At 40.1% G+C, this 20,460-nt stretch overlaps 1 protein-coding gene across 1 annotated transcript in view; it reads right to left on the reverse strand.

Moving 5' to 3' along the window:
- LOC135301016 (Krueppel-like factor 16) overlaps positions 1-18,143 on the reverse strand; it is a 263,897-nt gene extending 245,754 nt beyond the window's left edge. The window contains exon 1 of the mRNA XM_064421136.1: positions 17,552-18,143. The gene's annotated coding sequence lies outside the window, so the exon portion shown is untranslated. The remainder of the gene's footprint in view (positions 1-17,551) is intronic.
- Positions 18,144-20,460: the final 2,317 nt, after the last annotated feature.

Below are 20,460 nucleotides of genomic sequence, written 5' to 3' on the forward strand. Positions count from 1 at the left end.
GAGAGAACTACCACAAAGCTTCTGTGGTGCATGGAAGGTGAAACATGTTAAAACTCTGGTTTTATGCGTTTATGAAAGCAGACAGGAATCATTGGCCAAAAGGTTTCTGAATATAAAAGACAAGTTTTAGATATTGAAATACCTAAAATGAACATTATAGGTGAAAACTTTGCTAGACCAACCCTTGTGTGGAAACGTATGTGTTTTAGGCAAAATCATAAATACCAACCTGCATGAATGAAATTCAGAACTACTAATTAAAAAAAAAAAATCTGAGTTACTTGTGCCATTTTCTTTGTTTCCCGTTGTGTTCCTTGGTTGACTTGCAGTCCCAGATAGGGTCTGATCCAGTAAATGCTTCCAGATGTAAGGCTTGTATTTAATACTCCACCTAGAAGTAAATCTTATTCCCACTAGTTACTGTTTGTATAACCCTTCAGAGTTCAGCCTTAAAGTTTAAAAAAAAAAAAATTTAAAAAATTTAGAAAAAGGAGTGGGGCAGGGGGAGGGAAGTAAAAAAATGAGTCCATATCTCTTGGAAAGTTAAGAACTTCTTATTCCCTGTCAAAGAGATGGGAACACAGACCTAGGCCATCAATCAAGATCTGCAGATCATCCATTTTAGTAAGATAAAATTCACACTGACTTCCATGGACCACAGGACCTCCCCCAGTCATTGCCAACCTGACTCAGACCCACCCAGGAAGGAGAGCGTGGGGTAGACAGTGACAATCTCCTGACCCTTCCCACTGCTCTGAGAAATAGCACAGCTTCCCCAGGGCATCACCTAGCACTCAGGAACTGTAACAGGACAGAAGGAAGCTGTTACCCAAATGCCCACCCCACAGACAAAGGAGAGCACATCCACTCCCTGCAGCACTGCCCAACACGTGAGGCTGGCCCTCGGTTGCACAGGACACAGCAGATCCCTTCCCACACCATCCAGAAGTCTTTGGGGCATCGACTCAGCCACTCCAGGCTTTCCTATCGCTTCTCAACCTTCCCTGAAACTCAGGGCACAAACCCAGCAAGGCATGGCAACGCTAAAAGCTACTTTGAGAAAACTCCTGCAATCAGGTCTGTGATGCTGACAGTTTTCCTGTGTCCCACTGCATGCCAACAGAAGAAATCAAATGATCCCTTTCAACATTGGCAAGAAGCCATAATGGGATCACTAAGACTTAACTTTCTGCAAAAACAGAAATAAGTTCTACCTGTATCCAGAAATCCAGTGCCTCTCAGATAATTTATTTTTCTCAGACAAAAACAAATAAATAGACACACTACAAACTGCCTCTAAGAGTATGTTCAGAGATCCTGGGAGAATCTTCGTATTCTTTCCTGTTCCTTTCAACAGCATAACTGACTTTTTTTGAGCTACATCGTTTTGCCTCTTTTGAAGAAATCAAGTCTTTTCTCCTACAAGTAACTTTAAAGTTGCTTTATTAATGTAAACTTCAGAAATAAGAAAACAAAAAAACAGTAATAGAACATTCCAGACAGTTTATTAAATAAAATACAGCAGCACCTCTTGGGTGCTGGAAGCGTTCATGCTTCAGCCTAATGCCTTTACAGCAGCCCCGTCATGTGTTAATGATTACATATATTCATTCACTACCAAAAATAGTTTCCTCTAGAATTATGCACAAAGAACATTTGTCCACAGTGAATTTCAAGCTTGGCTAGTCTGCTTGGGTTACAGTTACTCCTAATTTTACAGTGGCAAAAATCCAGAAGTCTACTTTGTGCTAGCAGTTTATCTTTTATGTCAGAATACGTTCTCTAGTAATTCAAAAATTGGGAAAGAAGCAGTGCCTAAAAACTGATATCTTTACTGATGGAGTTATCACAACACACGGATTACCATAACAAAATCCTAATTATCTTATCTGAAAAAGCATTTCTGTCTCTCCTTCACTGCCCCCCCCCACTGCTCTAATTTTGGTCACCACAAGTAGAATCTTCCTGATCACTTTCACATGCCTTGGGGAATCACTACAAGCTATCAAGACCAAACCATTTGCAAGCTTAGTTTACAAGTTACAAAACTAGTAGAAAAGGAAACATCCAACAAAAAATTATGTGTATTTTTAATGTGTCCACTGTCTTACAAAATATGAGTGCTGGAGTGGCAGGGGAAAGCTGCTGCACATTTTTCTAAGTACAGACATATATTAAGGTGTAAAACATTTTACATGTATTTTAAAAGTTAGCCACATAGAAGCCTCTCAAAGATTTCTCCCGTGCTGCTTTGAAGCCATCTATTCTCCCCCTCTCCCCTCCTTTTTTTTTGGATTCACAGAAAAATTGCTCCATTCCTGCTTGGAATCCAAAGGAGAACAGGAAGTAACGTCTGAGCTCCATAGAGATTCAGTTTTATTTGCTTACAGGACGTGGCGGATTCAAAAACTGGCTTCATTTTCCAGTATCCTTAAAGGACCTGACTTTTTATTTTTTTCTTTTTGGCAGGGAGCATGGTTGGAACTTCAAGTTCAGCCAAAATAGACAATAAAACAGTAAGAAGGCATAATGCCAAAAATGCAAAGGCAGCAGCGTCCAGAGCATAATTCCACCCTTTTTTCTCTCCCCCCCCACCAATGATTTACAGAGGGAAACGTAAAAAACAAAAAAACCTTCTTTGTCCTAGAATGAACTCATATTTTAACAGCCTACAAACATCTCAGACCCACTGGAGGCAAGCTAAAGAATGATATTGCTCATTTAAGATGACAGATTTTTTTTTTAATCCATATGTTTTATTGTTATGTTCTTTTGAATATCCTACTTTGTTCTCCTTCTTGGGAGAAAACTTTTGTATGAAGTAACAACATGTGGAATCTCTCACACAACACAATATGAAATTTGGTTCAAGAGTAGCCTCTATTTTTTTTTTCCTCCTAGCTCATGATACGCATTTTTAGACATTATTCTCACAAGAAGTATGCCTGTGTTAGCCTCTAAGCCAAAACAGTCCCAATTAATTTTAAAAAATCTCATTTGCTGCAGCAAAAATGATTTTTTTTTTTCTTTTCGAGAGGGTCTAAGCTGCAAATAATGCTCTGAAAATTATATGCAGTGACCAACAAATAAGTAAAGCTTCTTTGTGAGGATATGTGCAAATGTTTCCTCACGTTTTCAACAGGAAGCTAGGCAGGATGAGTCTGGGGGAAGGTCTGGAAACTGTATAGCAAAATTGGAGGGAAAGACAAAAATAGATTTTAAAGAGGATATTGTCTTCCTCACTGCATTAATCGCTGTTTGGAATTAGAAGCTAACTATTCAGTGTTTCCTTTCCATCATATAAAATTGAACCTATATAATTTGCAGAAAATACCCAGAAGCCACACAATGCCTTCTATTTATTAACAAGAGTCAAAGAACTACCTCTGTGGAAGCTTGTGTCTAACTTGGAAACCAAAAAATGGCAGAGTAGAGGCCAGTTCCTTTAAATAGGAAGTGCAAAGTGCACCTGAAAAATATTAACTTTTTTCCTTTTAAAGAGAGAAAAGAAAAAAATAACTATGAGATGTGCATTAAAAACAATTCAGCTGTTAGTTGAAGACAAAAGGGTAGACTTTCTGGCAGGGGGCAAAGTATTTTTGTAAAGCATTTGTAAGGCCGAACACTAGAATTGTATGTGACTGTAAAGAAAAGAACAGAAAAGACCAACAAATCACCAAGAATTTAAACAGATGGTTTTCTGAGGAACTGTGGCATGAGATCACTTTGAAATAGGTGAGGCAAAATGGCACAGCAAGCTGAGCTAGGGAAAATACAGCCCTTCCAGCAGGATTAGTAGGAGCACAACACAATCAGCAATGGGGGGTAAAAGGGAACAGACCCCAACTTCTGAGTTAAGTTACGTGGCTGTGGTATTTCAGGTTGCCCCATTCAGAGAAGAAAATGCAGCAGGTACAGCAAGTTTAAATATAAAACAGATGGCATCTGCACAAACTTCTGCTGATCCTGGAAAGAGAAAAAGGCAAAACAAAGCAAAAGTCCCCAAAAACTTCACAACCCATGCAGACAATCAGGAAAATAAATCCAGAAAGGATGAAACCATTGGCTGCTGCAGATTCTTGACCAAATCCATGCAATTTTAAAATGATGAATTTTAAGCTTATTTGAATGCTTCAATAAGCAAGTATTTGCATGAGAGATGTATCTTGCTTACTGTCACGTCAAAAACCACATGACATTACTAGAACAAAGACCACACAGCATTGTGGACTAATGTGACCTTCAAAAAGAAGAAAAAAAAAAAAAAACCAAAAAAAACCCATAATGGAAGATAACATTATAGCTGCTAAAAATATACCCCCTAGGATGCCTATGTTTCTAGAGGAAAAATTAGGTTTTTGATTATGGATGGCCTGGACAGAAAGCACAGCATCATCTGAATCGTTATGTCTCTTGTGAAAATTCAATTTCCAGTCCATTTTGTATCCATCCTCCACAGGAAGTCCAGCTTGCTGACTGGCTGAAGGGGTCTGTAGGGGTGTGATAGGAAAAGGCACTAAGCAGCACATTTCCCAACTGCTCCAGCCCTGCAGCCTGGCTGGGTGCTGTGACACCTGGGCACCCCTCGGGCTCAGTGCTGCACTGACCAGCATGCACTGATTTGAGGCAATTCCCAACTGCTTTGCATCCATTTATCTCCAACCACAAGGCTGACCCTTTGTACAAAAGAGAGCACATAAGATCAAGTTTAAATTTTCAAGCACTTTTTCTGGGTGAAATTTTTTTTTAATTGTCAACTTAAATCCCAAACTTCACTCAAAACTGAACTCCACTTTACCCCACGGCTAAATGAGAGGTGAGTCTGCAGTTCTAGCCTGAAATCATAGACATAGAAATAACAACCATTTGTACAACAAAGTTAGTGTCACTCCTCAGGACACTACAAACCCAGCAGAGCCACTGAGGCATTTTACAGTGGAACAATATTGTTGCAATATGCCCCAGTGATATCAATATATTTTGGGTCTGTAAATGCAAACCATGATTATAACCAAAGAATCTGGAGATGGGCACTCAAAGTCAGGGCTGTTTGGTTTGGTGTTGATTGCAGGTGAGGTGGAGAACAGTGTTTGGTTTAGGTTTTATTTTCAGGCTCTTTTTCTTTGTTTCACTGATTTCTTATGTATGTAAAAAACCAACTGGGAAAGACAGCACACTGGAATCTGTCCACTGCTTTTGCAGTGACGTCAGATGAAAGGGCTCATCGAAATTCCAGGAGCAGCAAAGTACAAAGGGAGCTGATTTTAGAGCTGAATAATTTTCACTCTAAGAGGACTCACTCAGCATTAACAGAGATCCTGTGTGTGTTTATTTACTGGTACCATGCTCTCTGTTAACAACCCAAGAAGCAAAAAAGCCCATCCCCACATGCTCTTTATCAGCCTTAGGAGCACACTGCTCAAACGACAGCAGAATGGTTAAGTGGCCTTGTGGGCCTACAAGCAAGAAAGGGAGCAAAGACCAGAGGAACGGGAACCAAGCCAATTGTCTAGACAGCAGGCAAAAAAACATGCCGGCTAAATTTAATCAGCTGCCTCCTTTACTTTGTAAAGTGAATGGGTAGATTAGAGACAGGGTGACACATAATTTGTGATTGAAATTGCTTGTTTAATCATAATTTAAAAAGAGATGAACTTATCCCAGTTCCATATCCATCATTCTTATATGTATACATAAACCCAGAGCCATCTTCACAATAAACAGCAGCTGATGAAAGCCTCCAGCTTCAGCACAGGCTCTGCACTCTCTGTATCTTTATAAATTCTTTTGCTCATCCCCTCACTTGCCTTTACAAGAGAAAAAGAAGCCCTTTTTCAAGCTACCATAAGTTTTCTGCTCTTCACAGTGGGTCTTTCAAGATTCAGACTGGCAGCTTCTTTCTTGAGAAGGGGCAAAGTTGGCAAAGGACAAATAACATGATTTATAACATCTACTGACTAGGATCCATTGCCCAGACTGTGGTACAGAACAGCTGGCAGGACAGTGAACAATAGTTCTTATTAGAAGTCTGCTATTTAAACCCAGTAACTATATCCAAAATTTGATCCAAAGCCCTTAGAGGAAACATGGTAAAATTCTAAAACATTAGGGGAGGTGGGGGACAGGCACGGGGAGAAATCTTCCTTTGGTGGCATAGATGTCTGTAAGCCTAAAAACCCAATTTAACCCTGCTCTAAAATTTAAAGTGGAATTTGTGATTACAGTCCTTGTGCAGTACATCACCAGTGGGGCAGAAAACAAAAAAAAGGAACCTTAGAAACATTCACAGCTAGAGCAGAAAACTATCAATCCCAAAATGGTGTTACTGTAATTTCTTAAGTTGCACCTCTCACCACCATTTCTGTCTTAAATGACTGAGATTTGAGAAAAAGCAAAATGAGTTGGTAAGATTATTTCTAGTCACTTTTAATCTGTAATACAGCCACTGAAAATCCCAGTGGAAATCTTAATGAACATCTGAATATGAACCAATACTGTTGTTTAAAGTTTCAGCTCCTCACATACTTTAGTTACTCTGCTTATGGCAGCAAAAATAACTCTCAAGCAACTGTATACAGAATTGACAAAGTTTTGTTTAAATCTACTTTAAAAAGTATTCAAATGAAATATTTAATGCTGAAATAGTCAACCTTATGAATTTAATAACTCTCTTTGATTTGGGTCTTGTTTGGTTTTTTTTTCAGAAAACGTGCAATTACTTTATATTACTTTCTCAGGTTAAAATAAAATAGTGTATTTTGACAGTCTTTTTAAAAGCAGAGAATTGTTTCAATGAACCTCCAGTGTGAGGATACTGTAAAAAGTTAAAATCTTTACACTTCTTTTAATCTAAAATAAAATCACTAAAATATATTTATAATGAATTGAAAATATATTTAGATTAAAAAGAGTGCTCCCGTGGCTGTGCTGGGCAGTGCTTTCTGAGACACTCCAGTGAGTTACAAGCTTATTCATTCCAACAGCAATAGCTGAAATGCAGAATATACACAGAAAACATATTTAAAGTTCATAATCACAAGCATTGATGTTAAAAATCCTATCTCCTGCACTTAGACTCAGAGAACATATATACACCATAAAATTCACACTGCAGTTCAAATAACCCCTATTTCACATGATGTCAGAAGTGACAGACCAAGTTATTTATAAGCTTTTGATCATGTCTGTAAAAAACCAAACAAACTCAAAAAAATTGCATCTGATTTACAGATAATCATGATCAAAGAGATTATATTTAAGTGAACAGCTATGATCACAGCAGGTCCCCATAATCACCTCGCAGTATAAAACACTGAAAAATAAACACTTTCCAGCTCACCAAAGGAAAGCATGGATATAATTTATTAAATCAACATATTACCTCTTAAAAACGTCTGCTAACACATAACTACAATATGCTGCTAACAACAAACACATATATCTCTTCTTTACAGATGCACAGAAACACCCACACTTGAATTTTTTTAATAGGTGCAACTATTTAAAAGGGGAAAAAAACCCAAGAAAAATCAGCAAGTGAACCTATATGGAATCAATAGACTGCTACTGGGTTCACCTACAAAATACAACACTGCAGATGATTTTCAGTCAATTTGATCTTCCACATCAGCGTTGCTTGGGGTTCCATGCACCTGCATAAAAGCACACCAGCATAGAAGAGAACAGCACTAGAGGCAAGACAGACTTAGTGTAAAAAAAATAAAAATAAATCAAATTCCATATTTGCACTAGGCAAGATCCTGCTCCTCAGTGCCCTGCAGAGCTGCTGTGACTGTGGGTAAACCAAACCACAGGGCACAGATAGTAGGGGCTTTATTTCAGTCCATATTCAAAACATATAGGATCTAAAATACAGCCCTCAAAGAGGACAGATTTCAGCCCTTTTTTATTGTCTTAGATATACAGAGGAACAGGCAGAAGGCTGTGAGCCCAGAAACTGTGAAACAAAATGAAGACAGAAGACAAAATTCATATGCCAATGAGAGAGCAAACACCTCTGCAAGCAACTTTCTGATACCCATAAATGCATGCAATGGATGTTAAAAAATGTAAGGAAGAGGATATAAAGCAATACAAGTGACCTGGTATAGCAAACTGGTATGTATTTGATTCCAGGGTTAAAAGTTAAATGAACTGACACATCCTGGCCAAAAGCCAGCTCCTAACAGAAACACAAACCTCGTAAGATTTGAGTTCTGGTTTTGATTTCAAACCCATGAACTTTAAGTGGATTTGAAATCACGCAAAACATGCTCACCCATTGCTCTTCATAACAGGAAAGACAGACAAACAAGCTCTGACTGGGGCACAGACCACCCTGTGGCTTCCCAACCTGAAGCTGGCAGAGCAGAGCCCACGCATCCCGCTTGGAGACAGCACAAAGGAGTGACCTGCAGCTGGCACTGCCCCTCCTGGGACTGCCAAGTGACCCAAAAGCTCTCTTTTGTCTGGGCTTTGCTGCTGTTGTTGTTGCTAAGTTGACAAGGAAAGGTTTCTATTCGAGGAAGCAAAGAAGGGGGCACTGGGGAACCTCCTGCAGCATTTCAATGGCCTGGCTGGAGCTGTACCCAGCACAGCAGTGATGTTACAATGCCACGGGCTGAAAAAACAGGAGAAAACCCTCCAGAGATCAGGAGAAACTCTTAGAGGCAACCAGGTGTAACAGGGAAAGGGGAACAGCATTCGAGGCACTTCTTTTTCACACCTGCAGAGAAGCTGCTGTGTCTGCAATCTCACTTGCTGTTTCCAGTCTCAGGCATGCAGCACAGTTTTTTTATATTATTTTTAATATTACTATATGTAAAATTTCATTTATGTTCAAAACTGAATGGTAAGCACCCCACTAGCTCAGACTCTGACACTTGTGCAACAACTGCAGCAGTCTTCCTGGAGATAATTCTCCCTTCACCTGAAAGGTTGTATCCTACTTCTGTCCTGAGAGTATGTTACCACCATGCTTGACTGGGAATTAACCGTGAAAAGGAGACAGGACAAAGATACTGCTGCAGCTGGAACATGCTACAGCCCGAAGTTCTGTGTCACCCACACCTGGTCTCTTGGTGATCTGGTCTCTTGGTATTGGTTTCTGGAATACTTGGGAGGTTTAGGTTGGTTATCAGGGAAAGGTTCTTCCCCCAGAGGCTGTGGGCACTGCCCAGGCTCCCCAGGGAATGGTCACGGCCCCAAGGCTGCCAGAGCTCCGGGAGCGTTTGGACAACGCTCTCAGGGATGCACAGGGTGGAATTCAGGGGTGTTTGTGCAGGGCCAGGAGTTGGACTGGGTGATCCTGGCTGGTCCCTCAGGATTCCATGAACACTGCACCCCTCTCTGGAATAGCCTCTGTTCTGAAGGAGTAAAGCAACGATGCAGACTGGTCACTGCCGTCAGCAGAGAATACCAGAACGGTTAATGACAAAGAGGAGCAAGAAACTCATTCTTCAGCTTTTCTCCTCTCCAACAAGTTCAGTCAGAGCAAATTCTTTGGCAAAAAAAGGTAACAAAAAGATCCAAGAAATCAAACATAAATCTGGTAATCTGCCGAGAGGGGAAGAGCAGAGGGAAGAGAACTGGCAGGCTTTATGATTAAGCACACTTTGTGTTATCCAACAGATCCAAGAGTAACATACAGCAACTGGACTCTGTACAAGAAATCTATCATACTGCCTGCTCTCAAGTTAAGTATATTGCTGATTTCAGAAATATCAGAATGCCTAACTCTGGATGCCTCAGGAATAAACAAGAATAAATTTGTATTGTACTATGCTTGAGACAGACCTAGTCAAAATTTTTCCATGAAAGCTGTTCCTCAGCAATGAACCAGGTTTTCAATAAAGCCTTTTTTTTTTTCCTTTTTGTGAAAAGTATCCGCTTTTGGATGCTTTCCTGAGATGCAATCCAGCTAGGAAACTGGGACCCTGGAGCAAGTAAGCTTATTTTTATAATGAAAACCTGAAGTTTTCAGTTTGTCCTTTTAAAGATGTAATTCTCATTGGTGGGAACCTTTTTCTGGTGAGCCCTCTTTTTTATTTGGGCATTTCCATGAATGGAATCCCTTTAGATTCCACAATACTGGTACATTTTAGGTTTTAGAAGAGTGAAACATTCTCTTTTGCAGTTTTAGTTTTCCTTTAAGTAGAACTCCAAGGAAAATACTGATCACATGAGATCACAGTCTATTCTGACCTTGATCAGAGCTAGGGATCCTTAGGACTTGTGGACCTGCAGCACTAGGTCCCTGACCTTCCTGTTTAAATAGATTATATTAAAAATAAAGAATAAATGTTAATACAGCTTAATTGCTCCACTTTTAAAGTCAAGAAAATCTTAAATTAAGGCCTTCTAGCCTGAAAGGCTTCTTTGTGTAATTTTTAAAAGCCTACTTTTCACTATTTCATCAGGGAAAAAGCACTCCCAGACAGAAACCACAGTACCAATGTATAATCAGGGCTACATGTTTATGGAAAAAGTGATCAATCCCTGAAAAAAACTGTCTCGTAACCGAAGCCCTCCACAAACACCTTTGTAGAAAAATTAGTAAAATAACTTAGAACCGAGCAAATTGCTTTAGACTTGATTTTAGAAATCAGTGCCTAGGAGATCTGCCTCCAATAATTTGATTTTCTTTTAAACCTTTTACATAAATACAGCAAGAGTCAATGCTAAGTATGAAGCAGGCCATGTTAAATTCAACAAAAAAGTTTTTAAAGCAATGGTAGCTATTTTTCTAGATTTTTAATGAAATAAGCTGTCCTTAAATGCAAGAGAGTCTGGATGATTACAAATATTAAGATTCATATTCTTCCTTAGAGAATACTTTCAAGGCACTGATCAGTAGATTCCTAAGATTAAGTTAAGAACTATATTAAAAACAAGCACTGTCTATCTGTTACACATAATTTCTCTTTATACACAGAGAATATACAGATTTTTCTTTTTCTCTCTTTCTTCCCCAAACTTACAAACCAGTCTGGTCACAGTAACAAGTGCAAAACAGCAACAGAACCTGTGCAATGTGCCTGATATTTGGATTAGAGCATCAACTCTGCTAGTTAGCTGCAGCAGTGCACTCTTTTTAAGGTACTTTTCATATTGAGTCAATAGTTTTGTGCTATTATATATAGTCACAATGCCTTGATTGGATTTCTTTTAAGACTGCAATCTTGTTCTGTGAGACAGCATTGATTAATTTCAGAAGAACTTGTACAATCTGCTTGGCTGTGCTACAGAAATCAGAACCTAGAGTGCCAGTGAGTCCTACCTATTCAGGGTGATATGCATTATCTATAATTAAAAATGGATAACTGCACTGGCTCCATAGTCAGGAAACTTTTCCAAATGCCTTTTCTGTCCCATAAAACCCACCTGTGAGTTTCCAAATTTGCAGCTGAATACTAACGGGGATGCACGAGCAACTCGCTTCTAGTGGAGGAAAAAGAATTAAGCATCTTTTTGAGTCCATACCTACTAATGAAGGTGAATGGCATCCAGAACAGCAGAGAATTCCTTAAGGCATCACTTCTGCATCATAAAACATGTATACAACTAAAACTGTGCAGAAACTGGAGAATTAGAAGTCATAGCAACTATAGAGATAATAAAGAAGGTAACAACTACATTTCATACCTCCTAAAAGCATCAAATGTTCTAACAAAACCTACAAAGACCTAATATTTTCCCTTAGGTAAAACCCAGCTTTTTCAGTCTTCTCAGCTTCCAACATTTTACATACAGAATCAATCTTAGGGGAACAACAAGAGGAATTTAAATTTGAACAATACAGAAGTCAAACGAGAAAGCGAAACATTCAGTTTTATAACCGATGGTCATTCCAGTTGGATAAATAACCATAATTCTTTCCTCTCATTTATTTTAGGAGAAGTACAATACATTGCAAACATCACTCCTGGAGAAGCAAAAAATTAGGACTGACATACAAAGGGAAGAGTTGGATGCAGGGGAATGACCAACACACAGCTCAGAAGGCAAAGCCATTAAATACAGCTTACAAGAATCATGTGTCTGGAATTAAAAGTATAGCATTTCAGCATGTTTTTTACTAAAGAGAAAAAAAATATCTCAACTCTCCCTCATTTTTCCAGACATCAGAAAAATATACCATAGAAGATGTTGAGAAACACTGCAGTGCAGTGTTGGAATTGCAATGTGTGCAGTTTCTGATGAAAGCCATGTTTATTAGAGGCCACTGAAAGTGTCTCACATTTTCCTGCCTCTGTCCTTCACACTTCACTATCACAGGGAAGTGGACAAACAAGTTTACATGTAGGCATTATTCCATACAGCTACAGTGCATGTTTTGATGCAGCATTTGGTGCCCAGCACGTGCTCCTGAAAGACATTCTTGCCACCTCCAGGAACTTTTGCGAATCTATTTCATTAATTATTCCACCAACCTGTGGGTAGAGACCAGTTAAAGAAAATACAGGTCTAACTTTCCTTAAATGCAAGCAAAATAAGTAACAGTGCTATCTGCTACGTCAGCATCTTAAAGTTGTTTTAACACTTCTGAAAGGTTACAGAATCAGAGCAAAACCAGAGAAGCTGTTTTCAGTATTCACAGTGTATTCCTAAGAAGCCAACACAGCCTCAGCTTCCATATCTATTTCAACACTTCAACACTTCTGTGGTTCTAAAGCAAAAAATGCGCCTGGGAATGGAGTAGCTGTACCTACTTTATCTCTCTTCATATGCTTCTCCCCAGTATCACCAGAAGGGTTCAGATAACTCCATTTTTGTCCAAGCCATGCAAGCAGAGGGCAGCCTTCACTCTTGGCACAGTATTCAAATATTTTGTTTTTACAACCTCCATGAGCTGTCTCACTGCTCCAAAGTGAAAAATGTTATATAAATAAGACAACTGGGAGTTGGATTACAGCAGAACTTTATCAGTACTGTATATTGTATAGCAATCGTTCATTGTCAGGTATGACATTCCTACTGAAAGGATTTTTTTAATTTAAGGGTACTATAGCAAATGAGAAGAGCCAAAGCACTGAAACTGGAGTCACCTTCCACTGAGAAGGATGGGACAAGCACTGATGGAGCCATGATATACAATGAAAACAACTACTTTAAACTCATCAGAATGAAAATTCCAAAGAGTTTAAAAGAATTTTTCATCTCTTAATCCTGAAACGTAGGAACGTCTTTTTCTTGTGCACTGTGTGGAAACCAAGCAGTATTTGTTGTTTGTATCTGCACACAGAGGGGCTGAGCTAATAATGATGCGTCACCGTGGCCACAAACAGGCTCCAGAATCCCAACATGCGCAGCCAAGGCTTGCTTGCTGAGCTAGCTCCTGACAAGTGTCAATTCACTCCTATCCATGTTTAAATTCCACTTTCAGGAATTTCCACAAGAAAACCAGTGATAAATTAACGCAAGACAGGATTCAGGCTTAAATGTACATTAAAATACCATTCACTATCAAAGCATTGCAAAATAAGGACACTGTGAGTCTTCACAATGGCAAGACTCAGCAAACTATGTCTGTCTTTTAAAATGTCTTACTGAAAACATTTAAGCTCACCAATTTTGATTCAACCAGGCTGGAGCAGCCACACAGAAGTTGTGTTTGCAGAGTACGAGGGTGGGGGCCTTCAGCAAAGTCAAACCCAAACCAAACCAGAACAAAACCAACAGTGGGATCAGTCAGTAAGCATTGGTACCCCAAAGAGCTGTGGCCAAGAGCACACTTGACCACACCCAGTGTCACAAAGGTAAGCTCCACTGGGAGAACCTTCCTTTCCTCCACTGTGGAAAATGACTAGTGGAAACTTTGGATTTTAAAAGAAACCTTTTACATTTGTCCCAATACACGAACTGGCATCCAGCTACATCTGAATAAAGGTACTGATGATTACCATGCAGAAAAATCAACACTTGCCTCACTTTCCCTCATTTATTAGAAGAAACTCTATTTAATTCTTAATGCAAAGAGACTCTTTCTTTAGAACTAAACAAAGGGAGGCATCTGACTAATAAACAGAGCAGCAAACCAGCAGCTGGATCTTTGATGTCTCAGCCTACCCCAAGCCTGTGTTCATGTCACAGGCTGCCAGCAGGTTCATGAGGCAGGCTGCTGCTGTATTGGGCTCACAAACACAGCACTAGGCAACTTTCTTTTAGTTACAAGCAATATATTCAGTAGTGACAGCTTTTTTCTCCTAAGTTTCTGTGCATTATGTTAAAATGTCAGCAAATTATATTAAGGAATAAAAGGAGAAACAACCATGTGAGCTGTTTGCATTTTGAAATTTAATTTAGAAGTTTCCCTCTTCCCTTGTCACTTTAAAGTATCTTGGGCTAAAATTTAAGGTTCATTTTACTAGAAGTATTAGCAGACTAGGATTAAGAATTGTTTACAAAAAGACTCTTCCAATCTTGCTCAGCTGCTCACATCTCTCTACCCTAGCAGAAATAACTTATGCTAGTAGTAATACACTGCATCAAATTTGAGTCACAGAAATTGACTTGTGAATCAGTTTCTTTATGAAAGACAAACTATTATTTGGTAAAATTACAGTAACAAGCCACAGTGGAGGTTCTGGTAATGCTGCTATCTGACAACAAGTGTCTTTTTTCTAAAAAAATAAGGACACAAACCAACCAGTGTTTCTCTTACCTGAGGTGCACCTCTGAACAGGAAGATTCAAAGGGTGGGAGTCATAAACAGGTAGGGGAAAACTTAATTAAAATATTAAGCTCTTAAAAAGTAACAAGAAAAACAATGAAAGCAACCAGCCCTGATTTACAGCTGGAAGCAGCTCATTTCCTCCAGGGGAGTCAGCACCAGCTGCAATTACCTGCTGCATGGATTTACACTGGCCAGGAGCTACCTCTCCCTTCAGCACCGTGCTGCTCCTGGCCAAGGCACGGGGGGCTCACACCTACAGCTGATCACTGCAGCTGATTTCTGTGCCCTCTTCCACCCAGCACCCCCAGGAACTTAGCTACTGCCAGCAATTCGAGGAGTACAGAAGTAATTTTTACTTAGGCATAAAAAGAGAAGGATAAGTGCTCACATTTGCAAGAAGTCTGAGGAACACTCATCTACCTTATCCAGTATTTCATCAGCAAAGATCTGTGTTAATTCAGACAATTCAATAGGCCTGACACCAGGGCCGTGCTATTTTTCAGTTTATAAAAGAACTTTTCTACCTACACGTAACAGAGGAATAAAGTAAGTCAGGGCCAGAAGTCACACAGATATTCAAACACCAGTTAGAGAAGACTTAGGTTTCAAACTGCTTTACTTTGTTCTACCCTGATCTAGTGAAAACATCATGCCTCTCTCCTCCAGCCACTGCTGTTTCCAAGTAAACATCCAAATCCCAAAGGTGGTATAACAGAGCCACACAGCAGGTTCATGGGGCACTCCTGCAAGATCTCCCTAAGGCACACAGGTCACGGGATTAGAAAAGTCATTAAGCATCTGAAAATGTGCTCTCCACCCATACTAAAATCTGGCTTAGTTTATTGAAACGGAAAAAAGGTTCTGGAAGGCTGTGCCAAGTTTCCCATGCAGAGTGGTACATTTTCAGTTATGAAATGGGGAATCCTTCCCATTGGTAAATGATGATATCCCCACCTTAACAGAGGAAAAGTACATGCAGCAGTAAGCCTCTTCTGGGGGAATTACACTGTAGGTCCTTTCTTCATGCTATGAATTTATCAAGGTTTCACTCTATACAGAGGTAGATTGTTCTTCCTCTCTGCCCAGCAGAACATTTAGCATGAAGTTACTTATCTTCCTTAAGACTCTCATTTACTTTGTAAAAAAATTTAAATGTGTATTTCTGATGCAGAATATGAAGTTAACTATACTTTCTGATTAGCCTATATTTTATTCCACAGCTCTTCTGCAAGCAATTTTCTCCCAATCCCATCCTTATCCTGCATTCTTGAAAAAAAAAATTACTTTTTTTCAGAGGATCTCTTAACCATGTAGCGGGCAAAGGCATACAGCATACCCTGTGTATTTGGATTTTGGGTTTTTTTCTATGAACAAGGAAATCAGCATCAGTCTGTTGATTTCCAGTTCTTCTGTAAACTTTACATTACTTCTATACTGGAAACTGGAGCATTTAAAAGTAAGCATCAGCCATGATGATGAAAATTCTGAAAGTCTAGTCCAAAGCATAATGACCAGGCGAGTTTATTTTTAAAAATCATTAGTTATTTTTAGGTCATTTAATTTTACAATGTTACCTATTGCTTTTTGGAAAATATACATAATATATTCAGAAATACAGATTTCAAAACAGGCAGCATTGTTCTCCAAGCTCCCATGGGAGAGGGAAGCACTGCAGATCTCAGTCCCATGCACCAGGGTCTACCTTCACTGACATGTACTTGACTTTTTTAAGAGTCATTTTGTCATAAAATCCTACATGGAGACAAGGTTTCATTTCACTACCTCCCCACAAGCAGAGGGTCAGCATTCAGTGTCCTGTGGCAGTGTTTTGTTAAAGGAGAGCTGATGTGGGCTTTGCTGAGGCAGCTGCAGCAGGGCCAGTCAACTCAAATTAAAGGCTTTATGGACAGTAACACACTTCTATGTGACCAGAGACAGTGTACAAAGTAAAATTAACTGAGCTAGCAATGTCTGACCATGAGACTCAGAAAACATGTGCAAAGCAGCCTCAGCTTACTTCTGAGTCACATTTAAGGCCTGTAAATATTTAGCCCTACAGCAAAACCATTTTAAAGCTGTGTGTACACGGCATATACATCACTACTACTACTGTAAATATGAACAGAGGTTCACCAGCACTCTACAAAGGAATCAAATATCCAGAAATTTATGAAGTTTTATGAACTACAACTAAGTTGTCCTAATTTCACATCCATTTCTCCATTGCACATGGGTAAATAAAGACTGGTCAAACAGAGAGGGATAGAAACCACAAAGGCCAGTTCAGCAACAGGTGTCAGCAGGAGCTAGGGAGAGAGGGACAGAGATCACTACTGAGCCCCAATGAGGATTTTTTATTGTTGAACCAATTCTATGAGAAGGAAGAACAGCCTTCAAAATGCAAGGTGAAATCCTAATTAAAAAAAAAAAAAGAAAGAAAACAGAAAAAGAAAAAAGAAGTATGAATGACTCAAAAAGCAATCACTCCTACACTGCTGGCAGCTACTTGAGAGAGTTGCAAATGTATTCAGAGTTATTAATTCAAAAGGCTGCCTGAAGAGGGAGAGATGATGAAAAAAGCGAAGTATCAATGACAATTAATTCATCTCCTTGTTCCCCGTGCTCCCCGCCCCTGCCCAGTTAAAGCTCACATAGAAGGTCCTGCTTCTGACCAACTGACATAACCTTAACTTATTCACACAGCAGGTAACTAGCACATCCAGAAGGTAAGAATGAATGCTGCCGATCAACCTCATCCCTCCCTAATTTCACACTGAAGGATGACACACCTGTATCCCATCACCCGGCTCAATCAGCCCCACACCACCACAGACCCATCCCGCCCGCTGCCCGAGCCGCGGGCTGTGCCAAACCCACCTGCCGCTTGGCCGTGCCGGGTCCTGGCTCAGGGGGCGGTTTTGTGTTCGGGGTTTGGAGAGGGCTCTCCGGGATCCCTGCAGCCCCGCTCCGCCGGCATCCCCCGCCTCGGGCGGCTCCGGCCGGACAGGGCGGCCCTTGCACGCCTCGTCACCCGCTCCCGGGGACCCGCCGGTCCGCCCGCGGCCCCCGCAGAGCACAGCGCTTCCCTCATGCCCGGCACCGACCCCGCGGGCCGCCCTCACCGCCTTCCCACCTCGGCAGTGCCGGCCGTCCTGGGGAGCGCCGCGGGCTCCGGCCCCGCGCACCTGCGGAGGGAGGGCGCTTGTGCCCGGGCAGGGCTGAGCCCGGCCCCGGCAGGGCGGCAGCGAGCACTGGGGCGAGCCGGGATCCGCCCGAGGGAGGGAAACACGCGGGGCAGAGCCGGCCCGAGCGGCGCCCTGAGCCGAGCCCGGGCAGCGCCGCTCCCTCAGGCCCGCGGCTCCCTCAGCGCGGCCTCGGGGCAGCGAGAGCGACGAGCGGAGTCACCGCGACACAACCCTCCTTCTTTTCTTTTCTTTTCTTTTCTTTTCTTTTCTTTTCTTTTCTTTTCTTTTCTTTTCTTTTCTTTTCTTTTCTTTTCTTTTCTTTTCTTTTCTTTTCTTTTCTTTTCTTTTCTTTTCTTTTTTCTGTGTTTTTGTTTTGTTTGCGTTTTTTTGTTTTGCTTTGTCTTTCGCACGCTGAAGAGGCGACGGAAACCTCTTTAGTGTATTTCATATTAAACGGCACTCATCTAAAAAGACATTGTATTCATGCAGTGCCTTTCTTTATTCCCGGAGCAGTTTACAGTGCGCGGCGCTGACTGGGGGGGGTTTTTCCTGCGGTGCCATTCCCGCATTCCAGGGATTTCCAGGATCCAGGTGCTCGCGCCCGGCTCAGCGCGTCCCCTCCTGGGAACGGCCGCTTCGGGATAAGGGGTGGCACCCCGACAGTGACACCCGCTCCTCACCCAGGTAGAGCGCAGTGCTTTTGTCAGGTCCAGCTTGGAAAAAAAACCCAAACAGGATTAAAGAGGAAAAAACCAAGAAACTACTCGATACCTCAGTTCTCAGTGCATCATATTAAAAGATTAATGAAATTACTTAAAGCTCCATAAAGATGTCGAGCAATATTATTTTGCTGTGTGTTTCAATCACCTTTTGCACCCAGTCCCAAGGAGGTGAAGTGATGCACCTTGCATCTTCAACCCAACACATCTATCAATAGTTTCCCCTAAAAACTGTAAAAACTTGAGTCAGGATCTTTGGATTTGGAGTGAAACCCGTACAGTAATTCTTAAAAGTAATTTTTTAAAAAGTATTTTCAAAATATCAATTTGGTAATCTAAGAGAAAAAAGTATTAAAGCAACAAATTGGGGGTTTTTAAGTAATCTTTCACATACACTAAACTTCTAAAAGAATTTCATTAAACAAGTTAGTTAAAATAAAGGAAAAACAAACTTCAAAAGACTGTGGAGGTTACAGCTCATAAATTGGGGCCCAGTTGCAGTTTGCTGGTATGATGTCCTTATAACTCCCTGCAGTATTCCAAGCCATGATGGTCTGGGTGAAATGTAGTTCATGTCTTCAATAATCAAACTTCACTCTCTGTTTTCAGTTCAATTATGTTATTTCCTACTTAATTTATTAAGTAATTAATTCAACTTCTCAGTATCTATATTGGAGTGATCAAATTCTAGGAGTAAAACCCTTGTACAGGGGAAATTTAATTCCCAATTCACAAGGCAAAAGTGTTCTAGTGGATTTAGGTATCTGCATATGGGCAGAACTGTATAAGCAAAGCTTTCACTTCTGACTGGGAAATACTGAAAAAAACAAAGATTTTTACAGCTTAAATAGAATAGAAATTTTACAGACATCACAAATGCATTGGAAATGCTTTGTGTGAAACATACTAGTGTTTACTTTCAGCTGATTAGATGCTCATGCACAGTAGGTGTATAAATGAAAAATAATAGTTAGTCACCACTTGCACATCAATATGAAAATCTAAGATACTCAATTATTACATTTGAGGACTTTCTTATGTTCCCAAAGAAGAAGCTTGAAAGCATTAATGTCAAATAAGTGTGATTTCCACACTGTCTCTTTTTTGTCTCGTGTTTGCCCTGCCATGTGTTGTGGAAAGGCCTGCTATTTTAAAGTCATGCTCATCATCGCTCTTAAAATCTCTTCTTTCATATATTCAAAATTTGTCTCCACCTCTTTTTGCCTGTTGAAAGTAGCATGTATATTAGCCTCTGGAAGGTTTTTTGTGACAGCAAAAATGAGATATTAGACATTTGTTTGAAGAAATTAATATAGTAAACAACAAAATTCTGCTAACACCCTTCCAATAGTGAGGTGCAATCTAGTTTAGCAAGAATTGGCTACAGCATTCAAACTTGGCTTGCCTGAGTAATTACTTATACACAAAGTTTGTAGTTGGAATTTCAAAGTAAAATATTAAGCTGTGAGCACACATTGTTGCTACTTTTTTTATACCAGTTCTAGATGTTTATTCATGCATTACAACAAATAGAAAACTATATGGTTAAAATGAAACTTCAGTTCTATTTCTTATTTCATCACTACTTTTAAAAGTTTCTTTAGGCTTGACCTTTTCTGTGTTTATATCCCACATAAAGGATTCATTAATGATTTTTTTTTTCAAATGTAAGAATAAGTTTGGTGTAGCTTTAGTTGAATCATGCACATTAGTGGTTTGCATTTTTAGATCTCAAAGTTAGATCAATGAACAGGACAGGTTTTCAACCTCTGGTAAGAAAGAAAATACCACCTCAAGTTAGCAAAGAATTTTTTGAGTAAAGTGTATCTTCCTAACTGATGCTGGAGGGATAAGTTCCCACCAAGAACTTATGTGACAGCAT

The sequence above is a fragment of the Passer domesticus genome, chromosome 5 (assembly GCF_036417665.1).
Source record: "Passer domesticus isolate bPasDom1 chromosome 5, bPasDom1.hap1, whole genome shotgun sequence".
In the NCBI taxonomy this organism is placed as follows: domain Eukaryota; kingdom Metazoa; phylum Chordata; class Aves; order Passeriformes; family Passeridae; genus Passer; species Passer domesticus.